This window comes from Eretmochelys imbricata, chromosome 1 (assembly GCF_965152235.1).
Source record: "Eretmochelys imbricata isolate rEreImb1 chromosome 1, rEreImb1.hap1, whole genome shotgun sequence".
In the NCBI taxonomy this organism is placed as follows: Eukaryota; Metazoa; Chordata; order Testudines; family Cheloniidae; genus Eretmochelys; species Eretmochelys imbricata.
In genome coordinates this window covers 71,944,700-71,958,239 of record NC_135572.1, presented here as the reverse complement: position 1 = coordinate 71,958,239, position 13,540 = coordinate 71,944,700, and positions in this window count along the sequence as shown.

The following is a 13,540-nucleotide window of genomic DNA, read 5'->3' as shown; positions in this document are numbered from 1 at the left end:
ATGCTACCAGCACTCCCAGCTATCTTTGAGACACCACTGACTTCCTGAGGAAACTACAAATCCATCGGTGATCTTCCTGAAAACACCATCCTAGCCACTATGGATGTAGAAGCTCTCTACACCAACATTCCACACAAAGATGTACTACAAGCCCTCAGGAACAGTATCCCTGATAACGTCACGCAAACCTGGTGGCTGAACTTTGTGACTTTGTCCTCACCCATATCTATACCTTCAAATCAGCGGCACTGCTATGGGTACCCGCATGGCCCCACAGTATGCCAACATTTTTATAGCTGACTTGGAACAACGCTTCCTCAGCTCTCGTCCCCTAATGCCCCTACTCTACTTGTACTACATTGATGACATCTTCATCATCTGGACCCATGGAAAAGAAGCCCTTGAGGAATTCCACCATTATTTCAACAATTTCCATCCCACCATCAACCTCAGCCTGGACCAGTCCACACAAGAGATCCACATCCTGGACACTACGGTACTACTAAGCAATGGTCACATAAACACCACCCTATACCGGAAACCTACTGACCACTATGCTAACCTACATGCCTCCAGCTTTCATTCAGACCACACCACAAGATCCATTGTCCACAGTCAAGCTCTACGATACAACCGCATTTCCTCCAACCCCTCAGACAGAGATAAACACCTACAAGATCTCTATCAAGCATTCTTACAACTACAATATGCACCTACTGAAGTGAAGAAACAGATTGACAGCACCAGAAGAGTACCCAGAAGTTACCTACTACAGGACAGGCGCAACAAAGAAAGTAACAGAACGCCACTAGCCATCATCTTCAGCCCCCAACTAAAACCTCTCCAACGCATCATCAAGGATCTACAACCTATCCTGAAGGATGATCCACCACTCTCACAGATGTTGGGAGACAGGCCAATCCTTGCTTACAGACAGCCCCTCAAACTGAAGCAAATACTTACCAGCAACCACACACCACACAACAAAAACAAAAAGAAAAGGAGTACTTCTGGCACATTAGAGACTAACCAATTTATTTGAGCATGAGCTTTCGTGAGCTACAGCTCACTTCATTGGATGCATACCGTGGAAACTGCAGCAGACTTTATATACACACAGAGATCATAAAACAATACCTCCTCCCACCCCACTGTCCTGCTGGTCATAGCTTATCTAAAGTGATCACCAAGTTGGGCCATTTCCAGCACAAATCCAGGTTTTCTCATCCCCCCACCTCCATACACACACAAATTCACTCTCCTGCTGGCAATAGCTCATCCAAACTGACTACTCTCCAAGTTTAAATCCAAGTTTAACCAGAACGTCCGGGGGCGGGGGGGGGGGGGTGTTAGGAAAAAACAAGGGGAAATAGGCTACCTTGCATAATGACTTAGCCACTCCCAGTCTCTATTTAAGCCTAAATTAATAGTATCCAATTTGCAAATGAATTCCAATTCAGCAGTTTCTCGCTGGAGTCTGGATTTGAAGTTTTTTTGTTTTAAGATAGCGACCTTCATGTCTGTGATTGCGTGACCAGACAGATTGAAGTGTTCTCCGACTGGTTTATGAATGTTATAATTCTTGACATCTGATTTGTGTCCATTTATTCTTTTACGTACAGACTGTCCAGTTTGACCAATGTAAATGGCAGAGGGGCATTGCTGGCACATGATGGCATATATCACATTAGTGGATGTGCAGGTGAACGAGCCTCTGATAGTGTGGCTGATGTTATTAGGCCCTGTGATGGTGTCCCCTGAATAGATATGTGGGCACAGTTTACATTTGGGGACAATGTATACCTTCAGATCAGCGGCACTGCCTTGGGTACCCGCATGGCCCCACAGTATGCCAACATTTTTATGGCTGATTTAGAACAACGCTTCCTCAGCTCTCGTCCCCTAAAGCCCCTACTCTACTTGTGCTATATTGATGACATCTTCATCATCTGGACCCATGGAAAAGAAGCCCTTGAGGAATTCCACCATGATTTCAACAACTTCCATCCCGCCATCAACCTCAGCCTGGTCCAGTCCACACAAGAGATCCACTTCGTGGACACTACAGTGCTAATAAACAATGGTCACATAAACACCACCCTATACCGGAAACCTACTGACCGCTATTCCTACCTACATGCCTCCAGCTATCACCCTGACCACACCACAGGATCCATCGTCTACAGCCAAGCTCTGTGATACAACCGCATTTGCTCCAACCCCTCAGACAAGAGACAAACACCTACAAGATCTCTGTCAAGCTTTCTTACAACTATAATACCCACCTGCGGAAGTGAAGAAACAGATTGATAGAGCCAGAAGAGTTCCCAGAAGTCACCTACTACAGGACAGGCCTAACAAAGAAAATAACAGAACGCCACTAGCCGTCACCTTCGGCCCCCAACTAAAACCCCTCCACCGCATTATTAAGGATCTACAACCTATCCTAAAGGATGACCCAACACTCTCACAAATCTTGGGAGACAGGCCAGTCCTTGCCTACAGACAGCCCCGCAACCTGAAGCAAATACTCACCAACAACCACATACCACACAACAGAACCACTAACCCAGGAACTTATCCTTGCAACAAAGCCCGTTGCCAACTGTGCCCACATATCTATTCAGGGGACACCATCACAGGGCCCGGACGTTCTGGTTAAACTTGGATTTAAACTTGGAGAGTGGTCAGTTTGGATGAGCTATTGCCAGCAGGAGAGTGAGTTTGTGTGTGTATGGGGGTGGAGGGGTGAGAAAACCTGGATTTGTGCTGGAAATGGCCCACCTTGATTATCATGCACATTGTAGGGAGAGTGGTCACTTTGGATGAGCTATTACCAGCAGGATAGTGAGTGTGTGTGTGGGGGGGTGGAGGGTGAGAAAACCTGGATTTGTGCTGGAAATGGCCCAACTTGATGATCACTTTAAATAAGCTATTACCAGCAGGACAGTGGGGTGGGAGGAGGTATTGTTTTATGATCTCTGTGTGTATATAAAGTCTGCTGCAGTTTCCACGGTATGAATCCGATGAAGTGAGCTGTAGCTCACGAAAGCTCATGCTCAAATAAATTGGTTAGTCTCTAAGGTGCCACAAGTACTCCTTTTCTTTTTGCGAATACAGACTAACACGGCTGTTACTCTGAAACAACAAAAAAACTAACTCAGGAACCTATCCTTGCATCAAAGCCCGTTGCCAACTGTGTCCACATATCTATTCAGGGGACACCATCATAGGGCCTAATCACATCAGCCACACTATCAGAGGCTCGTTCACCTGCACATCCACCAATGTGATATATGCCATCATGTGCCAGCAATGTCCCTCTGCCATGTACATTGGCCAAACTGGACAGTCTCTACGTAAAGGAATAAATGGACACAAATCAGACATCAAGAATTATAACATTCAAAAACCAGTCGGAGAACACTTCAATCTCTTTGGTCACTCAATTACAGACCTAAAAGTTGCAATTCTTCAACAAAAAAAACTTCAAAAACAGACTCCAAGGAGAGACTGCTGAATTGGAATTAATTTGCAAACTGGATACAATTAACTTAGGCTTGAATAAAGACTGGGAGTGGATGTGTTATTACACAAAGTAAAACTATTTCTCCTTGTTTACTCCACCCCGCCCCCCCCGCCCACCCCACTGTTCTTGTCAACTGGAAATGTCCCAGCTTGATTATCACTATAAAAGTTCCTCCCCCCGCTCTCCTGCTGGTAAAAGCTCACCTTTCCTGATCACTCTTGTTACAGTCTGTATGGTAACACCCATTGTTTCATGTTCTCTATGTATATAAAATCTCCCCACTATATTTTCCACTGTATGTATCCGATGAAGTGAGCTGTAGCTCACAAAAGCTTATGCTCTAATTTGTTTGTTTCTAAGGTACCACAAGTCCTCCTTTTCTTTTTGCGGATATAGACTAACACGGCTGCTACTCTGAAATCTTCAGATCAGGAAACTGATTTTACTATGTGTCTGTACAATGCCATCCTAACTGGAATCTTTAGCATTACCATAATAAAAACCAAGTGCTTTTATTGAAGTCAGTAAGAGTTTTGGCATTCACTTTAATAAATAAATAAAATAAAATAATAATAAATAATAATAATAATGGAAAAAGAATTAGACCCTCTGATTTCATGAAGCAAAGGAGGTAAAACTGATGTCACTAGTGCTTTCATTAACAAATCTGTGGGAAACTGTAATACAATGTTACTTGTAACTACCTATACAAATGTCACACTGAAGAAGTCAGCAAAAGTAATGGGAATATATGTAAATAAAATATTTAAATATGAATTTATATCATTTTTATAATTTAATTGTGGAGACAGTTGCAACTCTACAGCTAAAGTTGAGTTCCATTTAGCACTTAAGCAGGGATTGAACCTCTGTGTTATGTATAAGAAAATATAATATTTCCTTTTCAGAATTATAGCACAATTCTTTCTTCAGCAGAGAATTAATTTTCATAATCTAAAAGTATATCCATTAATTATTTCATAATGTAAAATTATTTTAAAAATGGGTTCTGTAAGATGATGTTTAACATCGTGTGTCAGTCTTTTCTTGGTGCCAAATCATCTTAATAATGGAATAACACAAACTCTTCAAACTTGCTATGTGGTGACATTATGAAAGGAAATATTTTTTTTTAAAAAAGCAAACTTAATTTTGTCTTTAAAAATACGTTTAATTTAAGCTGTGAACACAAACCCTGACAAACCTTAATTATATTGAGATGATTATTTTGAGGTATCACTAAATGGCAGGGTTAAGATTGTTCTGGTGCCTTAACTGTACATTTCCATACGTTAACATGGTTGGATTTCTTGTAAGTGTAACCTTAACTGTTAATTTCCTGGGTTTGTAATACTTGGTTTGGGATACAACATTCTGTAACTGTTTTACCCTCAAACAACATACATTAAAGACAATGAAGCAAATTTATCCCTTACATGTCCACTGAAATAAATGGAGTTACAACAGAGGTAGACCTGCCCCCTCTGTCTTTAATCAAAAGCATAGCTCTGAACCTGAATTTAAAACAAGTTACTGTAGCACATCTCAGAAATGTTAATTTCGCATTTAGAGTTTGGGACTGATTTATATGTATACTGCCATTGTGGAGTTTTCAAACAAAGCATTTTGCATTTGAATTTTCCTTAAAAGTAACTGGGATGAACATCTGTGCCCTCCTCAAATTATGACATTATGAAAATAACGTTCAAAAAATGCATAAACAGATATGGTGTCTATAACAGATTGCTTGTTTGTAGCAATATGGTGATCCAGGTCTCTGACAAACTAGAGTTTTTTGCCTTTCTTAAACTCTGCAGTCTGTGTCAAAGAATACAAAAGACAGAGGACATGCAGAAATGAGGGTGTAAAGATATTAAAGCCCAGGTTCCAAATTCCCATTTATTTTAATGGGAGCTAGACAATTCAGCATTTTTGAAAATCCCACTAAGCACCAATCTGCATTTTTAGGCACCTAAATACCTTCGAAAAATAACTATCTACTGTATATAACAGGCTTGATTCACTCCTGGTTTGACTTCATCAAAGATAAATTTGACCTATTTGGTCTTGCAAAATGGTTGACATGATGACAGTACAGTAATCACTTCACAACAGCTACTGATCTCTATATTGGAAAAACAGAACAACTAATGAAGTGTAAGAACTACCTATCTTACTATTGTAAGCAGGGTCTGAATGAACTGTCCCCTGTCACCTAGTTGGGGCGGGGGAGAGGCTTCAGGAGCTAACTGTATTTACATGACACGCATACACTGCTCCAATGCCTGACCCCCAGGAAGCGTGGACTCTCCCTCAGGGTACCCAGTCTGGTTTAACCTGCTTCTCCCCACTGTTCAAAGATAGAGCTAAATAGGCTTCATTAGGAGCCTTTTGTTATTTTAAATGCTGAAATCACTTGTGGTAGAACAAGAAAAGGAGTACTTGGGGCACCTTAGAGACTAACCTATTTATTTGAGCATAAGCTTTCCTGAGCTACAGCTCACTTCATCAGCCTGCTGAGAGCTAAAAATCACTAAAGAGTTGACAATCACTAAGGGACTGACATACAGAGGTCACAGCAGAGAGGCAGGTGACAGCAGAAGGTGGTGGATGGGAGCAGCCAGCGGGAGGCAGCGAGCAGTTTGTATAATGGCTAATATGGCAGGCTTGTTTGGCCCTGACTCAGCAGCCCCAAGTTCGGGGGCTCCAGCCTTGGCTGATGAGTGGGCAAAAGCACTGGGGCAAGCATTGGAAAAAAGTGGTGTTATCCCATGCTACATCAAGCTCCTACCATAAGTTAAGGTTATTTGCTGGGGTCCCATCCCAATGCCTGGGGAAGAGGAGTTTGAACCCTGGTTGGAACATACCACTGAAATGCTGCAGGAGTGGGCCGTAGCAGATGGAGAAAAGCAAAGATGTCTAGTAGAGAGCCTCAGGGGCACAGCATTAGACATGATTTGCACCCTGAAGCTCACTAACCCTGGGGTCAGTGTGAAGGACTGCCTAGAGGCCCTCGAGCACACTTTTTGGAGAGTAGAGGGCTCTGAGGTAATTTACTGTACGTTCCTTAATTCTCGACAGCGAAGGGGCGAGAAGGTCTCAGCCTAGATACAGAGACTGGAGAGACTGCTTCAGTCTAAAGGAGAGCAGTGACTGCTGAGCAGATGGATCAGACCAGACTAGCTCAAATTGTAAGAGGAACTCAGTATCAGAACCCAGTTCTACTTCATCTCTGGTTAAGAGAATGACAGGAAGTCCCCCAACTTACTCCCAGCTGATAAAAGAGGTCAGAGAGGAGGAAGAAAGGCACGCTGCCATGGAGTTTTGGGAAGCCCAACCATCTGAGCCAGCCAGCACAGCACCCCAGCGAACAGCCAGCATACTGATGGTGAGCACCAGAGAATAACTAGCCCAACAAGTGCAGGTCCCGACAGAACAAATAACTGAGCTGCAAAGCACCACTGACCAAGCTGAGACTTCCAGGCATAAGGAGCCTTTGGCTATGGTGATGGAGGAGTCAGCACCATCCCAGCTGGGCGAAGGGGGAAAGGACAGTACTTCTGTTACCAGTATGGACAGGTTAAGCACAGTTTTGCTCCCCTGCATTCAGTACTAAAGTTATTTGTAACCCAACACCAGCCAAAGTTGATCACTTGGAGCTGCACAGCTCCTGTCTGCTAGATACCTACACACAGTAGGTGTAAAGGTAAATATGTGATTGCTCATGTAAATTCATGTAAATACGGCTTGCTCATGAAGTCTCTCCCCCTCCCCAACTAGCTGTTAGGGGAGAGTTCATTATACTCTACACTGCTTAAGCTATATAGCAGTGGTGGGCAACCAGCAGCCCACAGGCCACATGTAGCCCATCAGGGTAATCCGCTGGCGGGCTGCGAGACAATGTTTACATCGACTGTCCACAGGCACAGCCGTCTGCAGCTCCCAGTGGCCACAGTTCGCCGTTCCCGGCCAATGGGAGTTGCAGGAAGCAGTGGCCAGCTGACACAGTTCCCATTTGCCAGGACCAGTGAAGCGCAGCCACTGGGAGCTGCCGGCGGCCATGCCTGCAGATGGTCGATGTAAACACTGTCTTGCGGCCCACCAGCGGATTACCCTGATGGGCTGTGTGTGGCCTGCGGGCTGCCCACCACTGCCATATAGCCATCTGGGTACTTCTAGGGAATTTGTCACTGTAGATCTAAAAGCCTAGGGTTTGTTGGCTGAAAAGCAAATACAAATGGTAACATACATACCCATCAGATTATATCTATATCCTATATCCATCTATCTTATCGTAACAGCTCAAAAGGCAATTAAATAATCATGGTCACAGTCTTCCTTCCCTCCCTCCACATTCCCCACCGCAAAGGGTAAAAACTATATAATTAGACTTCACTTTTCACATACCAAACAAGCTTCAAAATACAAAGAGAATATCATAATGCTCCTAGTGCTGGAAAACCATTCCCTGTTTGAAAAAAATGACCATTCCTAATATGGAAGATAAAATTAACATATGGGATATTTTTAGGATTGAAGCTTTTTTACTGATTTCAAGAATTGCACTGTGATGCAGTATTTTCTCCCACAAATGCAGTAGTTGTAGTGAGGACAGAAGCTTACCCTTATCTGAAGGAGTTCTATGTGGACAGAGAAAAAGCAGTTAGATTACAAGCAATTGGGGTGTTCAGGAACAAAACTGAATTGAAGTTATCCCATTCTAGAATAATTGCTATTTTTGTGGTAACAGATAACTGGTAACAGAAGAATCCCAATGTACGTTACAGACTTTGGGCCAAACACAATGAAGCCACAGTGGGTGTAATTCAGTGCAGACTTTGACCCATTAATAACAAACCATCATTTCTGTGTCTCGTCTGAAAGATGGCATCAACAGTAATAGGGCTTTTCAAGACAATGCTGCAGGTGCTGGGTCCATAGTAACCAAGAGAGAAGAAAAGGAGTACTTGTGGCATCTTAGAAACTAACAAATTTATTTGCGCGTAAGCTTTTGTGAGCTACAGCTCACTTCATCAGATGCATTCAGAGAAAAGAGTGACACCTATTGAATCACTGACATCAACTTTTTGCAGCACTTTGGATTTTGTATCTGTTCTCCGCAAAGATATCACTTGAAAATATGGGAGAGAAAATGCAGTAGTATCACTTATTCTTCCAGATCAAATTTTGCAGAATGTTTGCTCAGAAGCGCTATGTCAAGGTTCCTCCCCCACTCTGAACTCTAGGGTACAGATGTGGGGACCTGCATGAAAAACCTCCTAAGCTTATCTTTACCAGCTTAGGTCAAAACTTCCCCAAGGTACAAAGTATTCCACCCGTGGTCCTTGGAATGGCCGCTACCACCACCAAACTAATACTGGTTACTGGGGAAGAGCTGTTTGGACGCGTCTTTCCCCCCAAAATACTTCCCAAAACCCTGCACCCCACTTCCTGGACAAGGTTTGGTAAAAAGCCTCACCAATTTGCCTAGGTGACTACAGACCCAGACCCTTGGATCTTAAGAACAATGAACAATCCTCCCAACACTTGCACCCCCCCTTTCCTGGGAAATGTTGGATAAAAAGCCTCACCAATTTGCATAGGTGACCACAGACCCAAACCCTTGGATCTGAGAACAATGAAAAAGCATTCAGTTTTTTACAAGAAAACTTTTAATAGAAAATAGAAGTAAATAGAAATGAAGAAATCCCCCCTGTAAAATCAGGATGGTAGATATCTTACAGGGTAATTAGATTCAAAAACATAGAGAACCCCTCTAGGCAAAACCTTAAGTTACAAAAAAGATACACAGACAGAAATAGTTATTCTATTCAGCACAATTCTTTTCTCAGCCATTTAAAGAAATCATAATCTAACACATACCTAGCTAGATTACTTACTAAAAGTTCTAAGACTCCATTCCTGGTCTATCCCTGGCCAAGACCAGCATACAGACTGACACAGACCCTTTGTTTCTCTCCCTCCTCCCAGCTTTGGAAAGTATCTTGTCCCCTCATTGGTCATTTTGGTCAGGTGCCAGCGAGGTTACCTTTAGCTTCTTAACCCTTTACAGGTGAGAGGAGCTTTCCCCTGGCCAGGAGGGATTTCAAAGGGGTTTACCCTTCCCTTTATATTTATGACACGCTAAATAATTGTTTCCTCACTGTTCTCATCTGGGTCTGATCTGGTTTCCCATTGACTTCAGCGACACAAAATCTGGACCCCTGTTGGAAAAGCTATTCACCTCACATTTTCTGCATCCAAACCCAGAGTGTATCCCTCCCTTCATACATATTGATTACTCCCAATTGCTCATAACCTTTTAGCTTCCACTGCATCAGAACTCTTAAAATAAAAGTGGTGCATCCACCTATTTTTGGTCTTTTTAGAACACCAAGCTGTGAGGCTGGTCAAAAATGCCTAAGTGCTTTTGCGTGCAAGTGTGTGTGTGTGTGTGTGTGTGTGTGTGTGTGTGACTGCACCACAACTAAAAGGGGGAAGAATTTGTCTGGGCTTACCCAAAGAAGGGCAGCTCTGCTTTGTGGTTGGGGGGTGGGGGTGGAGAGGAATAAGGTCAGAAACTGCTGTAAAAGGTGCTCTGTGGTCAGCTTTGCAGCAATGACTCACCTCCCCTCACCCCCCCCAGGAATGTGCATAAAGGTATGAAACCTGGATGGAGCAAGTCTCTATGTCCAAGCAGCGAGGAAGCCGGCAGTCTCCGGGGAAGCACAATCAGGATTGTTTAAGCAGCATGGCTCCAGGGGCACGGAGAAGGGTGAGCTTGGGAAAACAGTGGGCTGTTTCCCCCCAACCCTGGAGGCAGGTGAGGGCAGGCAGAATATGCATGTAGAACACATTGGGGGTAAGTTAACAAGAAAAACTCAGCGTCTCCTGCAGTCAGGAGACAGCATGGATTCAGGCTCTCAGCGTCCCAATCAAAGTGCATTGGGAGGGGGAGGGAGCAAGGCAAGGGACTCAGCGTGGTGGGGAGGAAACCAAGCAAATGGCTGGTGCCTCCTTGTGGTGGATGTTCAGTGCAGGTACTCCATAGGGAGGGCAGCCAGTGACCAGATAAATGGCCTGGTAAAGGACCTAAAAGGAGGTATTGGATAAAGGAAAAGAACAGAAGGGCGTTCAGGGTCTCCTATGATTCGTACAGCAGGGAGTCAACCACTCTCCCCTCCCCCATTCTCATAGCCCTCTTTAACCCTCTTATGAGGCTGGTGGATGGTAAGGTCCAAGCCATGGGTCGGCTGCGGGACCTGGATGGAAACAAAGAAAGGCTGGTGGAAGCCCTGGAGAATTGATTTGAATAAGCATGGATTTGCCTGCACTGTACATTTTACCTGCCGGGTAGTTCCAGACATCTATATAATAAAGTTGTGGCCTGATTAAAACCCATAACAAGTCTCCTGTCCTTCTTGCAGTATACCCAGACAGTGTGTGTTTTCTTTTTTACCCATCTTGGTACTTTTTATGTTGGGGAGTCTTGAACATATTTTTGTATGCAAGAGCTAAAATGCACACTCTTCTCTTTGTTTCTGACTAGTCTCATGGAACTATTTACAAAGCAGCATTTCTGCTTTATCTCTTATTTAATACAACAGCATCCTAAATATTTCACTAATTATGCTCAGTATAAAGAACTACATTGTGTCTTTAAGAAACATCTTTGCAGAGGAGTCTGTGGAACAGATTGAACTGCACCAGGAGCATAAAAGGGATTTTGTGCGATTCAGACAGAGGTCTTCTGGGAATTTGGGAGACCACATGTTGCAATGGCAGCTCCATCATCTTCCAGCTTCACTCTTTTCCCTCCCTGCTCCCTTTGTGGAAGCCATATTCTTCCCTTATCCTAACATTGCACTTTTCTCTGTAAATTACACACACACACACAATTATGTTGAAAGAACACTAAGATTACAAAGTCAAGCACTGCAATGTTAGGAAATGCCAGAATTAAGATTGCCTGTGTAACCTTAATTTGGTCCTCTTGTGCATATGTGTTATGATAAAGTCTTAAATTACATGAGCACACACTATTTTTGCTATATGCTTTTCTGCCTCATTTAGTGCACAGTATGGATGGTGTGTTTACTGAATGAGCAATGGTTCAATATTTTATTATAGCCTCATTGTTCAATGTATAGTCCTAGGCCTTGTTACCACACACTGTTCTAATGTTGCTCTGAAGACAGAATTATTTTCCTCTTGGGCTTTTCGATTGTGCTCATTACTATAATATCAGAGTGCTTCATAGACCTTCATGAATTTATTTTGACAACATCCCTATGAGACAGTGATATTATTATCCCATTTGCACATGGGGAATTGAGATACAGAGAGATAAAAGTCAAAGGTATCAATTAATTTTGGGTGCCCCATTTGAGCTACCTACGATCTGATTTTTCAGACTACTTAGTATTATATAGCATTTTTTATATTCAAAAATGTAATTCCCACTGACTTTATTTCCATCTATGAATGCTCAGTTTCCCTGCAAATTAGACCCCAGGTTCTCAGTTTGGGTACCCAGAAAATGAGGAACCCACATGTGAAAAGTTTTGATTAAGTGATTTGCCTAGTATCACATAAGACCTCTGTGGAGGAATCAGGGATAGTATCCAATTATCCAGGGCAGCATGCACCTGCCTTAACCATAGGAGCATCTTTTCTCTTCTTGTATTTGTCTCATTTGATGCCTCATTCGCTACCCACCTTCCGCAACAAATGAGGTAAATGTCCTACAGACAATAGTCTCATGCACTACAAAACCTGATTCATCCTCATAGCATAGAGTCAGACAACCTTAACTGAAGTAAACAATTACCATTTCTAACTAAAGCCCTAACGTTCTGCTGCCTAGCACCTTTTACAGTCCTTTGCACCTGTACAAAATGAGCAGAAAATTCTGTCATTATGACATGTCAACATTTTATACTCACATCATACAAGATTCAAGGCAGTGGAAAATCAGGCTCAGTATTCTTTAGCATGGCAAACACTACAAACACTGCTTCATCAAATTTCAAGCTTCAACTGTTGCTCCACTGAGACATTAATAAGTTTACAAGCATGCATTTCCAGAGAATTTGATAGAGCTAAAGTGTCATCACAGTTGTTGGAGATCTTCCAAACCTATCTGAAATCCAGAGAAATAAAATCCAAACCTAAGGCAAAGAAAGTTAGTTAACTGAAACCTTTCAATAAATCTTGCCACTATAAGTATTTTGTGCTCTTCTGTAACATTTAACATATTAAAGTCTATTGCTTTGTCACACTCTTCTGTTCTCTATTTGGAAATGTTCTAACTACAGAAGTGAGACACAAAAATAATGCCAGCTGCATAAATGTTAGCTATATTTGCAGTGATTAGTGCCGACAGAAGGAAAAGCACAAAATTCATTCCAAACAGAGGAAAAAATTAGAGACAAGAAATCAACAGGAGAGGAGTGGGCAGATACAGCATTGTGGCATGCAAATGAACAAACAATCAATGTAATATCATTCATAGATCTTATAGCCAATCAGACAAGACAAATAACTTTTAAACTCAGTGGAGTAGGAGTTTACCCAGGACACCTAGCAATTATTAATATACTTTATAGTTTGTAAATTCTCATCATCAGAATGATGCACCAATGCTATGCCTATGTCACAATACATTTGGGGCCAAATTCTGCTCCTATTGAATTTATGGGAGTTTGATATCGAATTTAATAGAAGCAGGACTGAGCTCTCAGTAAAGGAATGAAACCTACATTTCTGTAAATTATTCTGTAATCCCATTTTGCAAGCTCAGTGTACCTCTAAAGCACACCCAGATTATTTATTCCTGTATTGTATGGCTTGTCTACAGAGCAAGTTACCAACCTGTAAACCAGGGTGTGACTCTTCAGAGCAACAACTTCCCACACAGTAACGTCTGATGTGGACACTGCTACAGTGCAGTGAAAGTCATCAGTGGTGTAAGATCAGATGGATGTGGTGATAGAAGAGTATAATGGAGTC